This window comes from Bos indicus, chromosome 6 (genome assembly GCF_029378745.1).
Source record: "Bos indicus isolate NIAB-ARS_2022 breed Sahiwal x Tharparkar chromosome 6, NIAB-ARS_B.indTharparkar_mat_pri_1.0, whole genome shotgun sequence".
Taxonomy (NCBI): Eukaryota; Metazoa; Chordata; class Mammalia; order Artiodactyla; family Bovidae; genus Bos; species Bos indicus.
Window position 1 is genome coordinate 57,632,974 of NC_091765.1, and position 23,065 is coordinate 57,656,038.

Below are 23,065 nucleotides of genomic sequence, written 5' to 3' on the forward strand. Positions count from 1 at the left end.
GCTGTGAGTAGAAGTGGACACCACCGTCCCCACGATCTTAGGAAACTGCATTTCTATATTATTTCTATATTACATGCAGTTTTCTCGACCTAAGAAGTTACATTTCACTTCTTACTGAGGGAAGTTTAACTATCATATAAATGTGAAATTAGATGTTTCCCCCCAGTTTCCAAGACAGATGGTAGCATATTGTTAGAGTTGTCAAACCAGATTCGAAAAGGAATGAAGAGAATTTGAGTTCCTTAGCACACACCCATTCGTCCACACTCAGTAACTATTAGCCACTCACCATTTTTCTCTTTAGCCCTTCCTCTGCCCTGACCCTAAGGGCAAGATTATCTCTTTTCTTCTTTATTTTGGCCACACCACATGTTTGTGGGATCTTAGTTCCTCAACCAAGGATGGATCCTGTGCCCCCTGCAAAGGAAGTGCAGAGTCTTAACCACTGGACCACCAGGAAAGTCAGGCTTTTTTAAATTGAAGTATAATTAATGTACAATAATATATGTTTCAGATGTACAAAGTTATTTAAAAATTTTAAAGGTTATACTCCATTTGTAGTTACGACTATTATAAAAGATTGGCTATATTCCCTGTATTGTTCATTATGTCCTTGCAGCTTATTTTATACAGAACAGTTTGTACTGCTTAATTCCCTATTCCTATCTTGCCTGCCCCCGCCCTCACCCCTTCTCATCTTAACTCTTCATCAGTATCTCCCAATGGGAGGCCTTAGGAAGAATGAAGGAGGCACCAAATGCAAGTACATGAGTATAGATCTGACTTCCTTAGTTTTGTCGTCTGTGTGCAGACATAGGAATGTGGCCCCTGGCATTGAACTTGAACTTTATTCACCAATGGGACTCCTATTTGTCCAATGAGTCCATATGATGAAAACGTGGGAATTCTTGCTTTCTGTTCTTATTTTTTTCCCAGATTAAACCTCATTCATTTTAAAACCTACTATTTTATAGTTGGTGATGATTAAAGAGACAAGCTGGCATTTATTTTTTATGGTAGACACTCTCTGTTAATTTACGGAGATAAATTACTCATTCATTTGTTTACTAAGCTCGTAAGTTCCCCCAATGTGTTAGTTTACAGTAGACATGTAACAGGCTAACTTTTGAAACACCCTCAAGCACTCTAAGAAACAACATTTTAGGCAAATCTATTAAATATGCCCATTATGAGCGACTCTTACCAACACATTCAAGCTAGTTGCTTGGCACTGACTATTAGCATTTTTTCCCTCAACTAAAGTGACTATAGTAAATGCCTTTTGCCTAGATCTAGGATAGTGTGGGCACAAAGTGAGTACTCAGGACATTATTTGTTGAATAAAAGACTAAAAGCTCTTCACATATAGTGGAAGAGACATCATGCAGCTGATTAAGATTCTGAATGCTAATTATTTGATTGGGATATGTTGTGATAAAGGTATGAATGCAGGGCTGTGGAAGCACTGTCTATATGAATATGACAAAAAAAATTATGTTTATTATTCACCTTCCTCACTCAGGGTCTTCTCTGGTGGCTCAGATGGTAAAGAATCCGCCTGCAATACAAGAGACCTGGGTTGGGAAGATCTGGAGAAGGGCATAGCATCTCACTCCAGTATTCTTGCCTGGAGAATCCCGTGGACGGAGGAGCCTGGAGTCACAAAGAGTCCGACACGACTGAGCGACTAACATTTTCACATCCTCATTCAGATGGCCCTTCTCCATTTGAATAAGGAGGCTGCTTGGCAGTCATTGGGAAGATGGAGGTGGAGCGGCACTGAGTATCCAGTGGAAGTTTGGTCTCCATCATGAGAGCAGGTTACCCTGAGGAACCTACACCCAAATTGAGACAAAAACCTTAAGAAAACCAATGTTTGGGGCCAAGCAGTAGGAAACTTGGCTGACCACGCTTTTCAGTCATCTTGAATTCAATCTTTCAAATCCTGGAGGGGCAAGAAAAGAAAGGATGTATGTTTGTGACACAAGACTCTGATGTCACTTTTCTCTTGGCTCCTCATGTTAGAAAAAGTACAAAGGGGTTGACTCTGCAGTTAAAACCCCTGCAGCCTTGGGTGGTGACCTCCAGGTGTTCAACGGTTCTGACCACACAGCGCAGGCTGGGCACTCACACTCATCCACTTTTTTAATCAGCCTAGGGTGGAATTAGCCTGTGCCTCTTACTCATTGTATGATTTTGGGTTTAAGTTTCTTAACCTTTGTGCCTGAGTTTCCTCATCTGTGAAATGGGGATCACTACTACATGTCCAGTGGAAAGCAGACATTCTCAAATTTGAGTGTGCTTGTTTTACGAAAGCAAGTTTCTGGGTCCCAGCTCTCAGAGACTTGGATTCAGCAGGTCTTGGGTGAGGCCCCGGCATCTGCAGCGTAGATGCGGATATTTCTCCAGCCACACTTGGAGACACACAGAGACCGGAGCAGGACTTGCTTCATCTTTTTGATCTTGCACCAGCTATCAATAAAAAAAGTCACACTCTTACCCCTAATAGAAGTATGTTTACAAATAAATGTTCTGTCCTCTTGTACTGTGTCATATACTTTGTAGAGCTGGGAGATACTGGAGGACAGAGGAGCCTGGAAGGCTGCAGTCCATGGGGTTGCAATGAGTCGGGCATGACTTAGCAACTGAACAACATCAATAACATTAAGATAAATATCAATCTGGGTTTTAATCCATTCATCCCACACCCCTGGGTTATGTGAAACCTACTTTGAAAACCCCTGATTTAGAAGCTCAAATGAACTGTGTATAAAAACACTCTAAATAGACAAAACTGAACTAAGATTTTCGACAAAATACATAGCCTACATATGCATGTGACCATACACTTAGAACAGAATACAAGCAAATGTGAACGCACACCCCAATACCACTCTGAGCTTAGTTTTTGGAAGACTTCTGTATTTTCTGCTTTTAACCATTTTGGAATAGTTCATACACAGCAAGGATAAAATATGACCCAGAGACCAGAAGATAGACAAAGAATTTTACTCATATGCCTTATCAGAATTACACATTCCCAATTCACATGACTGACCAAGCTAATTAGAGTATTTGTTGAGTGAGGATCTTGGTATTTTAAAAACAAAACCATGAAGTTTTCCCTTGACACCAGTTACTAACCTTAAAAAAAAAACCCACAAAAATAATTTCATTTCTAGGTCCTACTCAATCCCTTTTTAATTCTCCAAAGTAGTCCTAAAGCCATCAAGATTGGCACATATAAACCTTGGTTCTTATATAAACAAGTGAAGATTTTTACAGGCCAAAGAGAGTTGCTGGTCTCTTCTCATTAACTACTGTACTCTCCCTGTCTTAAATGTTGATGTCTAGAACAGTATCAAAAGTTTTTAATCACCCATTTATGAAGCCATGTGATCATAGGTTCCAAGATCTTCATGACATCAATGATTGGGCAGGAGACAAACCAAAGACTATTACAGCATTTAAATTAAAAGTTATAGGTGAAAATTTTATAACAAAAAAAGTATCTGCAAAGACACTTTCAAAATAATTTGCCAAATCATACAATTATTGATAAAAAATTTTATTCAGTAAGAATTTCTGAGAGCCATCAAGTTATGATTTTTGGTTTTTTGTTTTTCAATTTTCTTAAGTTTTTTTTTCTTTTTTTAATTTATTGTTCTTGTTGTTGTTTAGTCACTAAGTCATGTCTGATTCTTTTGTGAACCCTTGGACTGTAGCCCGCCAGGCTCCTCTGTCCATAGGATCTCCCAGGCAAGAATACTAAAGTGGGTTGTCATTTCCGTCTCCAGGGGATCTTCTCAACCCAGGGATCAAACCCATGTCTCCTGCAATGGCAGGAGGATTCTTTACCACTGAGCCACCAGGTAACTTTTTTTTTTTTTCTTTTTTCTTTTTTTTTCAGGTAACTTTTAAAATTTATTTTTAATTGGAGGATAATTGCTTTACAATGTTGTGCTGGTTTCTGCAATACATCAATGTGAATCAGCCATAGGTATACATATGTTCCCTCCCTCTTAAACTTTCCTGCCATCTCTCCCACTGCATCCCACCCCTCCAGATTGTCACAGAGCACTGTGTTGAGCTCCCCGCATCATAAAACAAACTCCCACTGGCTGTCTATTTTACATATAGTAATGGATATGTTTCAATGCTACTGTCTCAATTCACCACCCTCCCCTTCCTCCACTGTGTACAAGTCTGTTCTCATTTCTGCATCTGTATTGCTGCCCTGAAAAATAGGTTCATCAGCACCATTTTTCTAGATTCCATATATACGGGTTCACACATGATATTTGTTTTTCTTTTTGACTTACTTCACTCTGTATAACAGGCTCTAGGTTCATTTACCTCACTAGAACTGACTCAAATTCCTTCCTTTTTATGACTGAGTAGTATTTCATCATATATATGTATGACAGCTTCTTTATCCATTCATCTGTCATGGAGATCTAGATTGCTTCCATGTCCTGGCTATTGTAAATAGTGCTGCAATGAGCATTGGGGTACACGTGTTTTGTAGAATTGTGGTTTTCATAGGGTATATGCCCAATAGTGGGATTGCTGGGTCATATGGTAGTTTTATTCCTTATTTTTTTTTTTTAAGAACTCTCCATACTATTCTCCATAGTGGCTGTATCAATTTACATTCCCACCAACAGTGCAAGAGGGTTCCCTTTTCTCCACATCCTCTCCAGCACTTACAGGTGCAAATATAGCTTAACTTAAAAAAAATTTTTATTAAGCAGCTACCATAGTTGAAGTTCTGCATATGCATTATCTTGCTTAAGTCTACCATAACCCTATGAGTTGTAGGTATGGTTATCCCCATTTCACAGATGGAGAAATGGAGGCTCAAAAAAGCTATCTAACTCATCCATGGTCACACAGTCAGCGGCAGAATCTCAACTGAACTCAGATTGAACAACAAACTGGTCCTTTTTAGGAATATATAGTACCACCTCTTTGGAGACAGCTTGTTGCCATCAGGCTAAAAGAAGAGCTGAATCAAAACCAAGGAGGTGGAGGCGAGGACATCCACTTGTAGAAAAGTGTTAGTTGCTCAGTCATGTCCAACTCTTTGTGACCCCAAGGACTGGGGCTCGCCAGGCTCTTCTGACCATGGGATTCTCCAGGCAAGAATACTGGAGTGGGTTGCCATTTCCTTCTCCAGGAGATCTTCCCAACCCAGGAATTGAACCCAGGTCTCCTGCATTTCAGGCAGACTCTTCACGGTGTGAGGTCCCAGGGAAGCCCTCTCTTAGAAAAGTAAACTTACATATACTGTCAATTAGTAAAGAAAGTGGCTTTTTTTCTATGGTTCTGAGGAAGAGTTTAATAATGAATTGAAAAGTTAGTCAAGGCCTTATCTGTAAAATTCTGATGTTGTCTACTATTAATGATATTTATGTTTTAGTGATGACATGAATGACCAATGCAAAGTAACTTGAGAGTCCTTTCCTCAGTTTTGTCAGAATAGAATAGAAGTGGTGGCCACGCCTCCCTTGGTCTGTAATGCAACTTACAGAAGACACAGAATATAAAGGGCTTAGTACACACTCAGCACCAGGTAAATAGTAAATGTAAGCTGTGATTTTATTATCCAGTGATCATCTCACACCGGACCACTTTTTTCTTAGTAGCACTTACACTTTTTTTAATAACTAAATTTTGATTTCTGTGACTACTGAAGCTTTCTGCACCACTTCTAATAATATTGAACAGTTTCTAAACTAGATAAACCCTTTTCTACCTACATTACTAACAATTATCTCAAGGCAAATATGCACATTGGAGGCACTTCAAATTTAATATATTTTTATTCTCATCATTATCATGTATTTTATTTTCATCATTTAACCATTGGAGAATACACAGTAATTTATGCCTAGTTCCAATTTTAAGTCATGCTGTTTGAGGCATTAAAACTGACCTATTTCTTTTATCCTCCCTTGCCACAAATACATCTATATTAAATAAAATGCACTTTTAGTGCAAGATAGAAATCTTCAGTTTGGTAGGGTTGGTTAGTTATTTCAGAGGGATTGTTTTCTTTGGTATTTTCTCTATAATTTCTTGACAGATTAACTTGCAAATAAAAAGAAATCAAGTTTTTTTTAAGGCTGTGCCACATTCATCTCTCTTTTTTGGCTGTGCTAGGTCTTCGATGCTGCACAGGCTGTTCTTTAGCTGCGGAGAGCAGGAGCTAGTCTCTAGTTGCGATGTGCGGGCTTCTCTTCGTGGTGGTTTCTCTTGTTACAGAGCACAGGCTCTAGGGGCATGGGCTTCATTAGTTGTGGCCCCTGGGCTACAGGCTCCAGAGCACAGGGTCAGAGGTGTGGCTCACAGGCTTAGTTGCTCTGCAGCATGTGGGATCTTCTGGATCAGAGTTCAAACCCACATCTCCTGCACTGGCAGGTGGATTCTTTACCACTGACCCCCCCGAGAAGCCCGACATTCATGTCTTATCCTAACAGTGATAAGATAAAATGACAGCCTGAACATGCGGGGAAAGAGCACACCCCTTGTCTTACAGATCTGTGTCCATGTAACATCAGAGTAACGAGATAGTTCTCTCACTGAAGGTATTTGGTCTGGTTCCAGAAAAATCATGGGCCAGAAAGAATCTCAGAAGTTCCTTCTGTTACCCAATTCCTCCTACTCACCAACCTCACCCCTACCCTAGATCCATCTTCAACATTAAGCAATATGAATGTGGCAGAAACATCAAGAACCCACACTCAAATGGTCGAACTTTCATCATTGTATCATTTTTTTTCACTAAAGAGGAGCTGAATTTAGCAACTTTGAGGCAGATCATTGAGTAAGTGCTGGCTGTATCCAGCCCCATGCTAAGTTCCAGATGTTCAAGCTGGATTTAGAAAAGACAGAGGAACCAGAGATCAAATTGCCAACATCCATTGCATCATAGAAAAAAATAGAGAATTCCAGAAAAAACATCTACTTCTGCTTCATTGACTACGCTAAAGCCTTTGACTGTGTGGATCACAAAAAAACTGTGGACAATTCTTAAAGAGATGGAAATACCAGACCACCTTACCTGCCTCCTGAGAAACTTGTATGCAAGTCAAGAAGCAACAGTTAGAATCAGACATGGAACAATGGACTGGTTCCAAATTGGGAAAGGAGGCCATCAAGGCTGTATACTGTCACCCTGCTTATTTAACTTACATTCAGAGTACATCATGTGAAATGCCAGACTGGATGAAGCACAAGCTGGAATCAAGACTGCTGGGAGAAACATCATTAACCTCAAATATGAAGATGACACCACCCTATGGCAGAAAGTGAAGAGGAACTAAAGAGCCTCCTGATGAAAGTGAAAGAGGAGAGTGAAAAAACTGACTTAAAACTCAACATTCAAAAAACAAAGATCATGGCAACTGGTCCCATCACTCCATGGCAAATAGATGGTGAAACAATGGAAACAGTGAGAGACTTTACTTTCTTGGGCTCCAAAATCATTGCAGATGGTGACTGCAGCCATGAAATGACACTTGCTCCTTGGAAGAAAAGCTATGACCAACTTAGCATATTAAAAAGCAGAGACATTACTTTGCTGACCAATGTGCACATAGTCAAAGCTATGGTTTTTCCAGTAGTCATGTATAGATGTGAGAGTTGGACTACAAAGAAAGCTGAGCACCGAAGAATTGATGCTTTTGAACTGTGGTGTTGGAGAAGACTGTTGAGAGTCCCTTGGACTGCAAGGAGATCAAACCAGTCAACCCTAAAGGAAGTCAGTCCTGAATATTCATTGGAAGGACTGATGCTGAAGCTGATGAGATGGTTGGATGGCATCACTGACTTGATGGACTTGAGTTTGAGCAAGCTCCAGGAGTTGGTGATAGGGAAGCCTGGTGTGCTGCAGGCTATTGGGTAGTGACTGAACTGAACTGAGGCAGTTCATTGAGTAAGTGCTGGTTGTATCCAGCCTCCTGCTAAGCGCATACATGCATGTTCAGTCGCTTCAATCGTGTCCGACTCTTTGCAACCCTATGGACTATAGCACACTATGCTCCTCTGTCTATGGGATTCTCCAGGCAAGAATACTGGAGTGGGTTGCCATTTCCTCCTCCAGGGGATTTTGCCAACCCAGGGATCGAACCCATGTCTCCTGTATTTCCTGCATTGCAGGAGGATTTTTTACCACTGAGCCTCCGGAGAAGGTCAGTGCTAAGAGCACTACCGGCCCAAGCTTGTGGAACCCTCATGGAAGCCCTAAAAAGACACATGTTATCTTCAGTCTATAGGCAGAAGATTGAGATCTGCAAACCTTAAAGCCAGAAGTAAAGTCATCTGAATATCAAAGCCGTGCTCTTAAGGGAGCTACAGTCACAAGCCCTGTAGCAGATCAAGGAAAGATGGGGGAAGGGCAGTCATCCCAAGGCAGTGAAGTCCGGAGAGGGTTTTCATAAGCATTTCAGAGCAGAAGCTGCAAGGGCCAGGGTCCCTGACTGTGAATCCAGAGCAGCGTTGGGTGGTCTCAGCTGGAAGACTGGAGACCTGGGCTCCACTAGCCATGTGGCTCTGATACCCCTCATGGATCTACTTCTCTGTAAATAATTGCATTGCCTGTGGGGTTTTGTGGTTGTTGTTGCAAGTGATAGAAACTCTACACACACGAGGGAAGACCAGAGAGAAATGTTCTTGGAATGGTCATAAAACTCAGACGGGCAGCTGAGCCTCAGGGGCAGCTGCATCTGGGCCTTGAGAGAACCCAGAACTGCCTCTCTTCCCTCCGTATGTTCCCTTCCTTTCTTCAGACAGGCTTCCTCAGCATGTCAGGAAGCGTGGCCTCCACCAGCTTTAGCCTCCAGAGAAATGAACCACTTTCTTCAGCTCCAGTTGTTAAATATCCCAGGAAGAGACCCCACTGGGCCAGGTCACAGATGGTCATGCGCCCACCTCAGTCACGTCCAGCTGTGGTCAGAGAGTGGGCCACCTGGCTGTGTTCTAAGAAGGAGGAGAAGTGTTCTCCAGGAACAGTGGCATCGTTCACAGACAGTAGAAGAGCTGGGCTGAAGGAGTTTCAGCTGCCCCTTACACACACTACCTCTTCATCTTCAGATCTTTTGATCTTTTTCTTTTAAATATTTATTTTATTTATTTTGGCTGTGCCAAGTCTTGGATACAGCATGTGGGTTGTTGTTTTTTTTTTTAGTTGCAAGATATGGGCTCTAGTTCCCTGACCAGGGATTGAACCCGGACCTCCTGCAGTGGAAGCACAGAGTCCGTACAGGACGACAAGGGAAGTCCCCTCAGATCTTTTTTTCTACTCCTGTGCTCTGCCTCCTCAAAATATGGACTGTCCTCTATTCAATGCCTCTTCCATGAGGGTTTTGAATTCTAACTGTGGTTCAGACTCAGAGCAAGAAATTTCCTAGCTCAGCTCCACACTTGGAGAAAATTCTGTGTGCTGAGACTCTTCCCAGGCCACCTTGACCAGCTGCGGTGGGACAGAAACACACAGACACTACCAAGCCTGGCTGTTGACAATGGCAGCACTCACCATCAGAGTGAATGTGGAGATCATGGCAGGCCCCATGACTCTGCATGAATATTTCTAGTCCTTAAAAATCCTGTGAGACAGATCATTTTACAGATGAGGAAACTGCATCTCAGAGATAAGGCAATTTCCCAACACTATACCCTCATGAGCATCAGAGCCAGGATTCAAACCCAGTAGCAAAGACCAAGCTACTTCTCTGAGACCACACTGCTTCTATACTCACACCACTTCCAGGGCAGGATTCAGGAAACAGGGTTCCCTTTAAAGTGGAACTCAATGATTTCTACCAGCATCCAAGGTCACACGCACAGGAAAGCAAGTTCCTAGGTAAGAAACTGCGGTTTCCTAGCAGAAAGACAATAGAGACCAGCTGGCAGGGTCAGAAAATGAATTAAGAAAAATCCAAATTTTTACTCCCACAAAATAGGTAATAATAATCTTTCATCTTTTTAAGGTAGACTTTTGTTTATTTATTCAGTCAGCACATCATCATGAAATGCCTATATACTTTCTGAGCTCCAGGCCCTGACAGACAATGAGCCACCATCAACAAAGAGCAAAGCTGTGCCGCCTGCAGTTCTCGCGTTCGGCCGGCAGAGGGCGCGAATGCCAGCTCTGAGAGAGGCAGACGACAACCGTCGGGACAGCTGCTGAATCTGGTGGGCAGCGACACCAGCTGGGCGGTTACAGAATGCCGGGGACGGAGTCCCAGCTATCCTTTGGTGTTTGGATCTACCGTGAGAGACCTCCAGAGATCTGAGAACAGTCCTAAAGAATGGTCCTGGGAAGATGAGGAATGAAGGAAAGAAGCCCTGGACAGAAGCTGCCCCACAGACAAAAGGGTCAGAGGATTTAAGATCTGGCAAGGATCTGGCAAAATCCCATGGATGGAGGAGCCTGGTAGGCTACAGTCTATGGGGTCGCAAGGAGTTGGACACGAATGAGCCACTTCACTTCAAGGATCTTGGAAGCAAAACGGAGTCTCCTTTGACCACAGCCAAACCCTTTATTGGCGGAACCCCACTTCCAAAGCATCACCATCCTGCTGCCCTGGGTGGGAGGGGAGGAAGTGTTCCTCCATGTTTCCACTGTGTCACATCAGGGTGGAGGAAGCCTCGATATCTGATTTTGAGGAAGAGGGGCAGAAGCATACAGGGCCATGGACCCTCAGTCTCCCTGGCACTTTCACCAGGACCTACCTGTGTCCAGAGAGAGCTGAATCCTAGGGAAGATCCTAGAGAGGATATCAGATTGTTGATTAAGAACAAAACCTGTAACCTCAAATGACTCCCCGGCAGGGGGAGTCCTAACATCTGCCCTCATGCATACATTCTAGGTTACCTGGTTTTCATGAGCTGAAAATTATTAGCATAAGCTGTTACTGATCATCTTGTTTTCAAGGAAAACACACACACACACATGAAAATTCATAATCAGAACCCAATGAGGCACCACAAAGAGTGAAGTTTACTGTACATAAATTTTAAGAAACTTAACCTGGATATGAAGGAAAGATGGAATGCAGATGATGACAAATGACTCTGTGTTAAAACTGAATCACATAACCATGTCCAAGGGGTGGGGAACGAAGGTGCTGACCTAAGTAATTTTGGCTAACGGGCTTCTGGCTGGATTTTCTAAGGCTCAAAACTAGAAGAATAGTACACGGCACTGTGCTCTCATTGGAAATCTATTTCTTTAGGGGTCTATATTCAAACTACTTTATACATATGCTAGAGTTGATACGGATATAAAAAGATCATAGATCATAAGAGCCAGGTTTCTTTATTGTTGGAGAAAAATTACCAAGGGGGAAAGGGGGAAGTTTAGAGGGAAGCCTGTGAGCTGGACTGGGGTCAGAGGCAGCAGTTATTTTGTTCTAAAGATAGTTACACAGAGGGTTTCCTTGGTGGCTCAGTGCTAATGAATCCACCTGCCAATGCAGGAGACATGGGTTCTACCCTTGGTCGGGGAAGATCCCACACGCCTTTGAGCAACTAAGTCCGTGTGCCACAACTATTGAACCTGTGCTCCAGAGCCCGCTAACCACAAATGCTCAAGCCTGTGAGCCCTAGAGCCTGTGCTCTGCAACGAGAAGCCACCACAGTGAGAAGCCTGTGCACCATGACGAGAGAGCGGTCCCCATTTGCCACAACTAGAGAAAAGCCCAAGCAGCAATGAAGGCCCAGCACAGTCAAAATAAATAAATAAATAAAATTTAAAAAAAAATAAAGAGAGTTGCATAGGGACTTCCCTGGCAGTCCACTGTAAAAGGCACATATTTGATCCCTGATTGAGGAACTGAGATCCCACATGCCACATGGTCAGCCTAAAGAAAACATAAAAAGTTACATAAAGAGGTGTACATGTATAGGTTAGTAGTATGTGTGTGTGTAAATGCATGCCTGGAAGCGGTAGCATCCCAGCATCAACGAGCACACCGAGTGCCCTGATCTCTACTTCTAAACACCATTCTCCAATAAAGGGAGCCAGAGCTCCTTGATTAGTGGTGGATTCCAAGGCTGAGGGAGCCAGAGCTCCTTGATTAGCGGTGGATTCCAAGGCTGAGATGAGGAAAGCACAAGATGAGATGATGAGCCTGGAGCATCTTATGGTTTCCAGAAAGGTAGAGAGGGCAAAAGGGATAAGTGAAGAAGAAATAAAGAGGAGCCATATCAAAAGGTCACAGCCACCGACCTGAAAGAGTCCCCTCCCACAGTAAAAACAGCTGCAGGCAAGACCCACCAATGGATGGTGTAGGGGGTTGAACTGTGTCCCCTAAAAAGAGAGGTTGAAGTTCTAACTCCAGGTTCCTGTGGAGATGATTGATCGTATTTGCAATCGGGGTCTTTGCAAATGTAATCAAAATGCAGTTATCCTAGGTTACAAAGGGCCCTATATCCATATAATGATTGGTGTCCCCATGAGATGAGTGAACAGAGGCCCACGCACAGACATGTCCATGTGAAGACAGGCAGGCACTGGAGCAAGGCAGCTACAGAGCAGGAAACACCAATGACTGCCAGGAAGCACCACGAGGCAAGACGGGGCGTGGGACAGTCAGGCTTTTGCTTCCTCAACTGTGAAAGAATAAATTTTTGCTGTTTTAGGCCACCACCTTTGTTTTTTATAGGAGCCCTAATAAACTAAGACATGCAGGTCACGAAGCAACAGTTAGAACTGGACATGGAACAGCAGTCTGGTTCCAAATAGGAAAAGGAGAACGTCAAGGCTGTATATTGTCACCCTGCTTATTTAACTTATATGCAGAGTACATCATAAGAAAACGCTGGGCTGGAAGAAGCACAAGCTGGAATCAAGATAGCCAGGAGAAATATCAATAACCCCAGATATGCAGATGACACCACCCTTATGGCAGAAAGTGAAGAGGAACTCAAAAGCCTCTTGATGAAAGTGAAAGAGGAGAGTGAAAAAGTTGGCTTAAAGCTCAACACTCAGAAAACGAAGATCATGGCATCCGGTGCCATCACTTCATGGGAAATAGATGGGGAAACAGTGGAAACAGTGTCAGACTTTATTTTGGGGGGCTTCAAAATCACTGCAGATGGTGACTGCAGCCATGAAATTAAAAGATGCTTACTCCTTGGAAGAAAAGTTATGACTAACCTAGATACCATATTGAAAAGCAGAGACATTATTTTGCCAACAAAGGTCCGTCTAGTCAAGGCTATGGTTTTTCCTGTGGTCATGTATGGATGTGAAAGTTGGACTGTGAAGAAAGCTGAGCACAGAAGAATTGATGCTTTTGAACTGTGGTGTTAGAGAAGACTCTTGAGAGTCCCTTGGACTGCAAGGAGATCAGCCCTGGGATTTCTTTGGAAGGACTGATGCTAAAGCTGCAACTCCAGTACTTTGGCCACCTCATGTGAAGTGTTGACTCATTGGAAAAGACTCTGATGCTGGGAGGGGTTGGGGACAGGAGGAGAAGGGGATGACAGAGGATGAGATGGCTGGATGGCATCACCGACTCGATGGACTTGAGTTTGAGTGAACTTGGGAGTTGGTGATGGACAGGGAGGCCTGGCGTGCTGTGATTCATGGGGTCGCAAAGAGTCGGACATGACTGAGTGACTGAACTGAACTGAATTTCAAAGTGTATGTGTGCGCGCAGCACAATCAGTTGAGTCTGACTATTTGAAACTCCATGGACTGTAGTTCACCAGAGTCTTCTGTCCACGAAATTTTTCAGGAAAGAATATTGGAGTGGATTGCCATTTCCTTCTTCAGGGGATCTTCCCGGTCCAGGGATCGAACCCACATCTCGTATCTCCTACACTGGCAGGCAGTTTCTTTACTCCTGTGCCACCTGGGAAGCCCCAATCTCAAAGTCTCTCCCCTCAAAAGCTTATTCATTACAAAGGGAAAACTAGTGACTTCATAGAAATGAAAGCTGGTGGCCACCACCTGGGCCAAATAGTGGAGGCTGACATCCCTAGTGATACATACCGACCTCACATTCTCCCCCAACAGCCCCCCAGTATGGAGCAAGAGGAAAGGCATCCTTTCTATAATGCAAACCCTCAGTCTAATCAGGAGAAACAGCTGGCACACTTAGGTTGAAGGGCATTCTATAAGATAACTGATGTGTACACACTAACGTGAAGATCCTAAAAAACTGAGGGACAATCACAGGTCAGAGGAGACTAAGGATGCCAATGGCTAAACGCGGTGGGCGATCTGGAACAGAACAGGATGTTAATGGGATAAGTGGTGAGACTGGAATGATGTTGTGACTTAATTCACAGTGTTATACTGATGTTAATTTCTTAGCTTTGATCATTGTTCAGTGGTTATGTAAGATGATACCATAAGGGAAAGTGGGGTGAAGAGTATACAAGAACTCTTTGTACTGCTTCTGCAATTGTTCCATACATCCAAAATTATCTCCAGACTTAAAATAATAATCAGGGGGTGATATCACTATGGGAAGAGGAAGAACCCAATGAGGAAAGTCAGCCAAATGGTCACTTGACAATTTAGACATAAGAAAATGGTCACTGTGACATTAAGCTTGATAAATTATACCAACTACAATTGTACTTTTCAGTACCCAAGGCACCAACAATTGGATCATTCAAAAACAGCTCCCTGTGTTTAACATTTTTATTTTTAACTCTTCTTTGGTAGTACAAAAGTTGTAGAAGTACAAACCAGACAGTTAAAAATACATTTAACACTCAAAACGGTGAAAAATTCCCTTTACAAATTTTTACATCAAGGTGGTAGCCAACTCATTTATTACATCAGAAGTTAGTCCATCATTAGTGTTTTATACAGTAACTTTGTTGTGGCTCCCCAAGCCTTCTAAAGAAGGAGGAAAAACACAAAAGGCCTGTAAACATCAGTTGTACTGGAGACACTTAAGGGTTCTTATTAGATAATATAAACCAGTAAAAAGCACGTATGTTGAAAATATTGAATGCTTAACTCTTGGCATATTTGGAAGCCAGTCAGACAGCAACTGCTCAAGTATTAGAAAATATTTAAAACATATGGACTCTTGGTATAAATACAATTTTAAATATTTTGAGTATTTTCTTGTCTGTTGTATTGCTATTTAAAAAAGTGCTCTGACCTGAATAAAATTAAAAAATAATTAAAGCTGAAGAATATCTTACACTTTATCCCTCATCATTTTGAGGGCATGATATTTTTAAAACAAAAAATGATTCCTTTTTATAAAACTACTGGTCTAGACTGCATATATATTATTTATACTAATGCACACCCCCCCCCAAATTCTTATATTGCTACTTTTTGGAGCACAGTGAAATTTATTTCCATATTGCCTTCTCCTGGTCCACTGTGTAAACGCATGCACACGTACACCTTTTAATTAGTTGTCAGCAAAACTTCACATGAAATTGAACATACCATTCACTTAAAAGGTTAGAAATTTTTAGTCTGGTGCCAGAAAAAGAATGGAATGAGTATATTTACAGTAAATACTTTAAAGTACATTTTCATAAGAATTATCTTTTGAGATAAATGAGAACTGTGTTTTCTTTTTGCAATAAAGGAAGTGCCCCAAGGCACCACAGCAATACTGACACAGAGGCAGGTCTTGGAGAAGTCCCTGCACTGGACTCCTTTCCTCTTGGCCCAGACCTACCACAAATATACCACTTCCTTCACCTCTGGGTTCTTTCAGGTGTTCTATAAACTGTACAGCTTTTTTTTTAAAAAGTGGGGTACTCCAGGCCCACAGGAGGAAGTAACCTTCAAGAATCCTTTAAAAACAGGCACTAGTTACAAGATGGAGAACAGGAAGAACACCAAGGAAGACATACCAGAGGAAGGTGCGGGCCCATCTTACATCAGAAGTGGAGATTGTTTTGTCTTGGTCTTGGGTTATCAAAACAAGGCTTTTTCAGAGTGACTTTAAACCATTTTCCCCCTTATCCAATGGCTAAATAAGATTTGCTTAGCTTGAGTTAAAAAAAAAAAAAAAAAACTCAGTATTTTATGAGTGACCTAGGAGTGGCATGCTGGCAGCAGGTCAGTGCTGATTTCTGGTCTCCGAATCCAAAGTCTAGCATCTGGTTCCCTCCAACTCCATAATCTCCTGGGGGGGATCAAGTATCCAGGGCTAGACTATCTTCAAGGAGCCTTCACCAGCAAAGATGCATCTTTTATTTTCTATTACAGTTAAACTGTAAGAGGATCATCTTACAACCAGTAACAAAATGAGATCCAAGGGTTGGGGGAACAGAAGCACAGGTACACAGACATGTGTACACACACACACGCGCATACACACACACTCTGAGCATTAGCTCAGACCGTACACAAATAGTTCCACTGTACATAGTGACCGTCCTGGAGAAACTGCAGTGTGTACACCAAGGCCACGGATGGGGAATTGGGGGGGATAGTGGTTGGGAAGATTAAAAAAATGAGCTCTTTTCCTCCTTGGATAAGGAATAAAATTTCTCACCAGACATTTTTTAAACCAAAATTTGTTTCAAAGCAAACTGAATTCTGTATCCAGCATAGCAACAGTATTCCCTTTTGGCTTTCATCCACTTGCCTGTAGACTCTACCATAGAAACTGTATAAAAGATAAAAAATAATTCCCTAGGCAACTTCACACATTTTAAGTTCTCAGTCTTTTAGAACTCTTCACATATAGTCATACCTGCAAGAGAAAACAAAAAGGTAAAGCATTATAAAAGGCGAGCATCATATCCCATATTAATCTGCCTGAATATTGAAGAACATGGGGGAATTGCAATCTTCCATCCTCACCTCATCCCACCCCATCCCACTCCGTCCTATTGCATTCCTTCCCTCGTTACAGGTTCTTCTAGAATTCGGTCTAGGGAAATTTAAGTACCACAATTTCCAAAGGACCTCTTTATTTTACAAACCAAGAAAGAACAGAACTTGAGAACCACCGTGGTCTGAGGGCTTCGGTCTGTTGGACACAAGGTTCTGGGGTAACTGGTGGGTGTCCTCCCTGCAGAGCCTGTATTACTTATTCAGGAACCTGTGCTTTAACTTTTCATTTCCATTCTATGAGTAACAAGCTACAGGGTGAGCGTGGTCATCACGAGTATCCTCACGTGTGTCAGGCACAGTGTCTTTCCCAAGCCCCCCGAAACTGACTTCACTCCACATCTCCACTGAGCCCCCGGGGCAGCCTGACCGGGACTTTGCTGGGCGAGTAAGAACACGGTGACAAAATGCTCGGTCCTAGGTCTTCCTTCTCCTTCAGAAAGCTATATACGATATTTTTAGGTTCTTCCAACAACTGGCCCACGTCAGTGTCTATGTTTAAATTACAAATGACACCCCTTGTAAACCTGAAAAATAATTTTCTACTTTTTTTCTCAAAGGGTGTTTTGTTTGGTTGGTTTACAGTGGTCTCACCTAAGTGACAGTTATGTACCCTTTTACTTTCCCGTCTTGAAGATCCAGGATACACAGGCATCCTAAAATTCTATGTACGCCTGTGTATACTGAAACACACACACCACGCAGGCCAACCTACATCAGGTTAAGGAACAAAACATTCTCTTGTCTCTCCAGATCGTGTTTGCCTAAAAATGCTAAACAGAAATAGAGATGAAACCAACTTACAGAAATAGGAAGGAATAGAGAAGAGTCAATAGTATGTCTTTATTAAGTATTGCTTTTTTTTGTATTTATTTTTGTTGTTGTTATACTTATTTCATAATCCATCCTTCAGGATATGTAGTCCAACACTGTCCACATTATCCTTTTCTGTCATTGTGTCATTTATAATATTCAGTGTGTGTGTGTGTGTGTGTGAAAGACAGAGAGATTTCCCATCTAAATGGGTTGGGAAAAGGAACCGTATCCCTTTAACTGAAAAGGAAATAAAACATTGTTCTCTAAAACAGCATGAACCAAGTTCTTAATTATAAACGAGTAAGTAATTCCCCGCACTGCATTGTTACAACCTAGCACAAGTGAGCTATGGATTTGTGCCATAAGACTGAACAAAGTCAACTCCAGGAATACTGTCATTTAAGAGTTGATTAATAATTATATGGAAGATATTATCAAGGAAAAAAAGTAGAAAAGCCAGAGGTGCAAAGATAGAAAAAGTGTCCTAAAAGAAGAAAAAGTAAACAAAGAAGAGAGAATTTTCTCAGGAAAACTTCAAACTAGGCCGTTAACTAGAAAATAGGTACCCAACTATTTTTATGTCTCCTCTTTTTTATCAGCTGCTCCCTCAGCCCTGGACTTTCCTGCATCACAGAAGCAAGAAGGTCAAAAGCAAGGGATGTCAGGCTTAGAATGAAATGTTTCATCAAAGTAAGCATTTTCATCATTCCAACTTAGTAGAACTTCCCATTTAAAGTTCTTTGCACAGGTTTGACTAACTTTAAGGAGAGAGCATGTAAGACCAAGGCTGGCTAAAAAGGAAGAGTCTGGGGCCAGTGGCCTGTCCGCAAATCCAGACCCCTGTGACTAGCTGTTGAACCCTGGCCTCTTTGCAGCATCCCTCATAGAGCTGTTGGGGGTTTTACATAAGAGGATATATGTACAATGCTTAACACAAGGCCAAGCAGTCAGTAGCCTCCTAAAAGTTAGCTACCATGACCATCACCAGCATCCCATCACGGTGGCTCTCTTCCACAATAGTCTTCTGTGGCTGATTAAAACTGCCCTGCACACAATGTCTTTGAAAGAGGATGTGAAAGTACAAACTGCTGCTTAAAGTCTTGATTACTAATACCAGAAACAAGGCAGAAAAAAGGAAAGTTAACCTTTTCAGGGGCTACTGAACACTACCCAGCACTGATTACAGTTCTGGGCTCTCCCTCTTCACAAAGACACACTTAACAAAAGGGAAAACCTGACCAGCATGGCAGCTATCAATTCCCAGGTAAATACCTGTCTTATCTGAGCAATAATCCAGAGGAAAGAAAACACCAGGTTCTGAACAACTTTTAAATTTCCAACTGCAGCCTTATTTCTGGTACTGTGTCATGGTGCATTTGACGTTGTTAAATTCCTTCTCATTTCATTCTACAGCTGTGAATACAACTGTATTTATAAACAAACATATATTTTAAAATAATATTTCTCTACTACAGTGCATTAATGTTAAAAAGTGCCTTCTCTATGGGCACACAGCAGTGTGAATGCCAGGGACGGGCTGGCATGAGTGCTAAGGAAGGCTAGAAGCAGGGACCACAGGGGGAAAACCACTCCATCCACCGGTTATTCTCAGGTCCACCACCATGGGACCCTACATAGTTAATAAGACTGACCTACCTTTTTTGGGGAGTAAGATGGGGGATATTTGGAGATGATTGTCTTACACAAGTGATTACTCAAGCTGGGAGAAATGAAACAAAATTTCCATATACTGAAAAGACAATTCAGAAGTCCCAAGTGTGACCATTTCCATCATAGAACAAGACTGATGGAGAGAAATTAAGAACGTTCAGTTCAGTTGTTCAGTTGTGTCCGACTCTTTTCGACCCCATGAATCACAGCACGCCAGGCCTCCCTGTCCATCACCAACTCCCAAGTTCACTCAGACTCACGTCCAGCGAGTCAGTGATGCCATCCAACCATCTCATCTTCTGTCGTCCCCTTCTCCTCCTGCCCCCAATCCCTCCCAGCATCAGAGTCTTTTCCAATGAGTTAACTCTTCTCATGAGGTAGCCAAAGTATTGGAGTTTCAGCTTTAGCATCATTCCTTCCAAAGAAATCCCAGGGCTGATCTCCTTCAGAATGGACTGGTTGGATCTCCTTGCAGTCCAAGGGACTCTCAAGAGTCTTCGCCAACACCACAGTTCAAAAGCATCAATTCTTCGGCGCTCAGCCTTCTTCACAGTCCAACTCTCACATCCATACATGACTACTGGAAAAACCATAGCCTTGACTAGATGGACCTTTGTTGGCAAAGTAATGTCTCTGCTTTTGAATATGCTATCTAGGTTGGTCATAACTTTCCTTCCAAGGAGTAAGCATCTTTTAAATTCATGGCTGCAGTCAACATCTGCAGTGATTTTGGAGCCCCCAAAAATAAAGTCTGACACTGTTTCCACTGTTTCCCCATCTATTTCCCATGAAGTGATGGGACCAGATGCCATGATCTTCATTTTCTGAATGTTGAGCTTTAAGCCAACTTTTTCACTTTCACTTTCATCAAGAGGCTTTTGAGTTCCTCTTCACTTTCTGCCATAAGGATGGTATCATCTGCATATCTGAGATTATTGATATTTCTCCTGGCAATCTTGATTCCAGCTTGTGCTTCTTCCAGTCCAGTGTTTCTCATGATGTACTCTGCATATAAGTTAAATAAGCAGGGTGACAATATACAGCCTTGATGTTCTCCTTTTCCTATTTGGAACCAGTCTGTTGTATCTAGAAAAAAGTGTCATCTTTTTCTGTAAAGTTTACTGCTTTCTATACAATTCTAATAAAAATGATCATTGCATTACTAAGGTTCCACACAAGCCACAGTAGAGCTTTGAATAGAACACATATGTGCCTTACTAAAAGGGATTTTCCAGAAAAAAGGATCTGACCCCTTTAATAATGAGAACCATGTTTTAAGAAATTAGAGGCCTAAAAACATTCACCGACAGTGAACACCAAGACCTCCAAGGACAGGGGATTAAGGAAGGAGCACCGTCTGACTACCAACAGTGGCTGACATGTACACAGTGCTATGTACCAGGCACTGCCATGCTAAGCACTCCAGATTCAGTAACTCACTCTCCAGTGACTCCATGAGTCAAGGCCGATTTTCATAAGTGGACACTGAGGCTAGCAGGTTCAATAGCTCGCCCAAGGCTACACAATTAATAATAGGAAAGCAGTGGTTCCAGCCCAGGAGGTCACACCTGGAAGCCCATAGTCACTGCCACAGCAATCACACGGAGACACTCATGGCACCATGGGGTCTTTCGAAGCCTGCCCTTGTCTGCTCTTTCCTGAACATCACCAATGGGTAAGCTGTCCACTCCCTGTAGCTTTGAATTTTCTCACATTAGATGTGGATACTATGGAGAAGTCTGAGGGTTAATCTGAGTTATAGCTTCACAGAACTTTTTAACGACTTTTTGATGTGGCCCATTTTGAAAGTCTTTATTGAATTTGTTACAACATTGCTTCTGTTTTCTGTTTTGGATTTTTGGCCACAAGGTATGTGGGATCTTAGCTCCCTGACCACGAATCAAACCCACACCCCTTGCACTAACCGGAAGGTGACGTCTTAACCACTGGACCACCAGGTAAGTCCCAGCTTCACAGCAATTTAAAGCTGTTCATATATTTAGCAACGTTGGGCTTCCCAAGTGACAACAGGTGAGCTTGTGATTTACCAATCCAATGGATGGTGAGGAACAGAGCACTTTATTCCAAGTAAAATGGAAAGTTATTCTGTATCTGGAAAAACAAGGGTTCACTTGGGAAGGATTTAAATGAAATACAGCAGTTCCCTACTAGTCTCAGTACACCTCTGATTCAAAATCTACACTGAGCTCCAGGCAGATCCACTTATGACTCCGAACGGTCCCACCTCTTTCTACCAAGGAAAACAAAACAAGCTAAACACTGCGTCTCTGCTGCCTTGCCTTTAGTAGGTCTCCCATGGTCGTGCTAAGTCCCTTCAGTTGTGTGAGATTCTTTGTGACCCTAGGGACTGTGGCCTGCCAGGCTCCTCTGCCCATGGGATTCTCCAGGCAAGAATGGTTGCCTGGAGTGTGTTCCCATGCCCTCCTCCAGGGGATCTTGCCAACCCAGGGATTGAGCCAGCGTCTCCTAGCGTCTCCTGCATTCCAGGCAGATTCTTTACAGCTGAGCCATCAGGGAAACCCCAGTAAGTCTCTACCTGAGTGTCAAATAAACAAAACCACAACATCTTATAGGTTACATATAACCTGCCTCTCTGAGTCTCAGGAAAATTAAGAAACATCAAAAACTATTCATTTGGGGGACTTCCCTGGTGATCCAGTGGTTAAAACTATGTTTCCACTGCCAGGGGCACAGGTTCAATCCCTGGTCAGGAACTAAGAAACCACATGCCACATGCCCCCCCCCCAAAATTAATTTTTTACACTTTTATTTGCTAAGTGTTTAAATAGGCTCCATCTGACACAATATTGCAATAATAACATGAAGCATTTGCCTATTTAGCAGTTGTGAAGTGCCAATGAACAACATCCCTCTGAGGCAGGTGTTAGTATTATTATTAAGCCCATTTTGCAGATGGAAAAGCCAAGACATCAGAGGCTAAGGAACTTGTCCATGAACACACAGCTGTAAAATGCCAGGCCAGGACTTGCCATAAGGAGTCTGGTTCCAGAACCCATACTGTGGAGCTACGACAACATCATACATCCTTGTAGAAAACAGGTGACTTCTGGAAAACAGGGACTACTATTTATTTAGCTATTTAAAGTTAGTAGCTCCAAGTCTTGAGTTACAGATTAAGAAACATAAAAATCCTGAATATGATTATTAATTTTCTCTTCTTTCCCATTTTAGGCCAAAATGTCTCCAAAGGCATTTCCTAGGATGCCTTAGGTCCGCCCTTTCTTTCATCCTCCAAAATCCCCGTGAGCCTCCAGTGCTGCAGCTTCTGTGGTGAAAGGGGAGACATCCCAGCCCTCTTTCCCAAGCCTTGTCAGAGGGTGGCAGGGCCCCCTGGGAGGACAGATAAGCTCCCTGAGCGGTCAGCGGGTCACCTTCCAGCCAGGACTAGGGAGGCAGCCTGGAGCAGACCCTGCTGAGGGAGATAACTGAGGAGAGGAGACAGTTAACTTTGGTGGCAAAACAAAACAAAACCTCTGGGCCCCCAAGTTATCTAAATTCTGGGAACACTGACAAACGTTTCAGTCTCTTCTGTACACAGATCAAAGGTGTGGAGAATAATTTAGAACACTATAGTTGATGACAGCAAAGTATGTTTTAGGTCCACCCCAGACTCTCAGATTATGTCCATAAATGTTTTGGGGGCTATTCCCAACAACACTGAACCAACAGTGCATACAACATTTTAAATGAGTCCAACAT

At 42.5% G+C, this 23,065-nt stretch overlaps 1 protein-coding gene across 1 annotated transcript in view; it reads right to left on the bottom strand.

Moving 5' to 3' along the window:
• Positions 1 to 14,647: 14,647 nt before the first annotated feature.
• RELL1 (RELT like 1) overlaps positions 14,648 to 23,065 on the bottom strand; it is an 80,278-nt gene continuing 71,860 nt past the window's right edge. The window contains exon 7 of the mRNA XM_070791276.1: positions 14,648 to 16,697. The gene's annotated coding sequence lies outside the window, so the exon portion shown is untranslated. The remainder of the gene's footprint in view (positions 16,698 to 23,065) is intronic.